The sequence below is a fragment of the Podarcis gaigeae genome, assembly GCF_964106915.1.
Source record: "Podarcis gaigeae genome assembly, chromosome: 8".
Taxonomy (NCBI): Eukaryota; Metazoa; Chordata; class Lepidosauria; order Squamata; family Lacertidae; genus Podarcis; species Podarcis gaigeae.
Genome location: NC_139684.1, coordinates 83,417,254 through 83,420,534, shown reverse-complemented (window position 1 = coordinate 83,420,534; position 3,281 = coordinate 83,417,254). Strand labels below are relative to the sequence as shown.

Here is a 3,281-nt window from a genome sequence, read left to right as displayed (position 1 = left end):
GTAATCTCCCAAGTCCAGAAACATGGGGCACTTTGCCCTGTGATGATTCCAGTGTGCTGTGTGAACCACTGCAAGTTGTATATTCTACCTGTTGGCTCCCTGCACTTCCTGCAGAGGTGCTCGGGTGGAAGGAACGACGACATACCTGCCTTGCCCTGGAATTCTTCTTTCTTCCAGACCATGCGCTACAGCTGCAGATGAGAAGGCTTGACACTCAGCACATTCAAACTGTGTTTTCTCCTATATCTTCCATTCCCACCCTCTGCTATTAGCTTACTGCACTGATGAAATTTATAGCCGAAGCTCCTTGGGGGATAGGGGTCTGGTGGTTCCACACCCACCCACCCCACCCCCTCAGTAAATGCCATGCACGTTGATGCTGCTTATGAATTATCAATAAAAAAAGCAACCCCCAAACCTGCCACACAAAGATGTCCGAGACCCATGGGCTCTTCAGCCTTAAACATATTTAGCACAACAGAAGTCTTGCTGTTGGCTCCTAAACCAATGTGCCCTGGAGGATCACACAGCTCAAAGGTCGTAATCGCAGGAGAGGCTTAATGGCTGAATCACAGCAGCCCAGCTAAGTTAGAACTTCGCTGGGTGAAGGATCAGGCGTGCCTTATTTCATGCTCTGCAAAGAAGCAGGCAGCTACCGCTGTTCATTTGTGCCTGTTCAAAAGTCTGTCTTATAATTCAGTACGTTGATCAAAGGCATTGGGAGGGTAGAAGTGGAGTCAAGGCAAAGCGAAAATGTGCAGAATTTATGGGCATCAAAAGCGTCTGGCACCCGCTGGGGCAATTCTGTCTCACTTGGCGTTCAGAGTGCCAGTCTTGATGCCAAATGTCGGCAGCAAAGCCGAGCTCGGACCTACACGGGAAGCTTGCTGACTTGTCTTAGCCCTCAAAGATTTTCTCATAGTTCAGGTTAGCGAGAGGCATTCGAAGAAATCAGTTCAGGTTGGTAAATGTTGATAGATGCCTTCGCTTTCACCAGTGAAGGGTCAGAAGGAAACACGTGGGGTGAAACGTCAACATTTCTCCAGAGTTTTTCACGGACCACGGGTGGAAAACCAACGCAGCACGCAGCACAACAGGAGGCTGACTGGGTTCAAATATTAGCAGGCAGGAATTAAAAATAATAATGTTTCTTTCAGGGAAGAAGAGGCTTGTGGGGTATACAGTCAAGGCAGGCTTGGATGAAAAAGAACGCCCTGGTTCTGAAAAGCAATGTAGCTTGGGAGCTCTGGAGAAAGCCGCCCGGGGAAAGCTGGAGGACCTCTTCCGAGGAGATCTCTGGTGGCTTTGGACGGGAGCACAGCCTGAGGGCTCATTGGCAGGGTGTGATGTCTCTGAGAGAAGATGTAATTCGCCTGTCTGGCCAGGAAGTTGACTGAGCAGGAGTCCAGGCAATCAGGTGAGGAGAGGCTGCAAGGGATGGCTGAAGCCAACATCACTGTGGCGATCTGCTGGTGGTTGCTGTAGGAGGCATCTACTTCTACCTGTCTGTGCCCCGCTGGAGGAGAAATAGCCTGGTGGGAGAAAATGGAAGAGTAGGTGCCAGGGGGATGGCTCAGGTAGGCTGAGGAGGCACCGTAAAGAGGTGGCAGAGGCCAGTAGAGAGATCCGGCCAGGGTCACCCCGGCCGAAGCCAGCCGAGTTCCTCTCCTGAAGGCCAGCTTGGTCCGGGAAGTGGACGGCCTCCTGCGCAGCTTTCCGGTGGCTCCTCCGATGAAGACGTCCTCACTGGAAGGGTCCAGCATCCAGTAGTTGCCCTTGCCAGGGTCGTCGTAGTGCCGGGGCACCTTGACGAAGCATTTGTTGAGGCTGAGATTGTGGCGGATGGAGTTCTGCCAGCCTTGCTTGTTTTCCTTGTAGTACGGGAAGCTGCCCATGATGAACTCGTAGATGCCATTGAGAGTGAGGCGCTTTTCTGGGCTCTGACGGATGGCCATCATGATTAGGGCGTTGTAGCTGAAAGGTGGCTTCTCGTGTTTTCCTCTCCTTTCGCCAGAAAGATCTTCTTTTCTCAACCTCTGCCGTTCCTCACCGGCGGCTGCTGATGCTGCTACAACGTTCTCGTCTTCCCTCAACAATGGTGATGACAGTGGTCCCTTGGGAGCGCCGCTTGAGGCCACATCTTGGAGTAGGTTAGTGATGCTGAATGGAGATTTCAGGACCCAGCTGTTTGTGTTTAACCCTTCCATCGCTCATCAGAGAAGGTGGACGTTGCTGGGGCCTTCCCAGGTCCGGCCAACAGCCCCAGTCAACCTGGCCAGCAAACCAACTGGATGTTTTGCTTAACGCCGGAGGCAAAGGAGCCACTCCCATCTCATCCACTGCCATTGACACCACCAAATTCCCTCTCTTTTTGAGCCAGTCAAAGTGGCCTGGCCTCTTGCTCTCTAGCCAATCCCACCTTTGTGACGCTGCTGGCCAAACCCTCTCCAAATCCTCATTCATTTGCGGGCGGCAGTGGAAACAAGAGTGCAGTTCTCCGGCTTTGATTACCAAGACGGCCACTGACACACACTCTGCTGATATGTGCACTTTGTTAAGTTCATCGGGGAGAAAAGTACTGATTTGGTCCAGAGGCCAAGCGGAAATTAGTGTTTAATAGTCCATCACTGAAATCTCAAAATCATACTGCTGTCAACTGCCATCTCTAACACACTGTTGATTTAGCCGTGTTGATGACATTTCCTTTCTCGCCTCCCAAAGAAGTGCAAATATACTATCCTGCCCAGATTAACATAAATATGATGACGGCATTCACTGCTCCCCCATCTTTCCTTCAAGGAATCCAGAAGTGTACACACAGACACAGAGACACACTGAGATTTGCTGCCTATGGAATGCTCTGCCACAGGACCATGGTTTTCAACACCACAAGATGTTGTAATGGCCTCTAACCTGGAAGGTTTTAAAAGGGGATTGGCAAATTCACAGATGAAAAGGCTGGCCGTGATGGGTGCTCCCTACCTCCTATATCGGAGACACCATGTCTCTGGATGCCAGATGCTGCGAATCGCAGCTGGGGATAATGTTGTTGTCAGGTGTACGTGCAGGAGCCAGACCCTGTGACCAATAGGACTTTGCAGGACTGGGGCCTTCCTAAGTTTGTTCTGAAGAGGCAAGACGCGGCCCCACAGGTGAGACCAATTGGTAACTCACAGCACCTGGTGGCAAGAGCCGGGAAGGGATATAAGGTCAGCATTTCCCTTCGGCTCTTTGCCACAGCAACACACTCCCTGCCTTGTTGCATTTGGCTTCTTGCTTCC

At 51.4% G+C, this 3,281-nt stretch overlaps 1 pseudogene across 1 annotated transcript; it reads right to left on the bottom strand.

Annotated features, from left to right (window-relative positions):
• Nucleotides 1–1,184: 1,184 nt before the first annotated feature.
• On the bottom strand, nt 1,185–2,861 carry LOC310850542 (forkhead box protein G1 pseudogene; annotated as a pseudogene). The gene has a single exon. The product of its transcript is annotated as a forkhead box protein G1 pseudogene (transcript).
• Nucleotides 2,862–3,281: the final 420 nt, after the last annotated feature.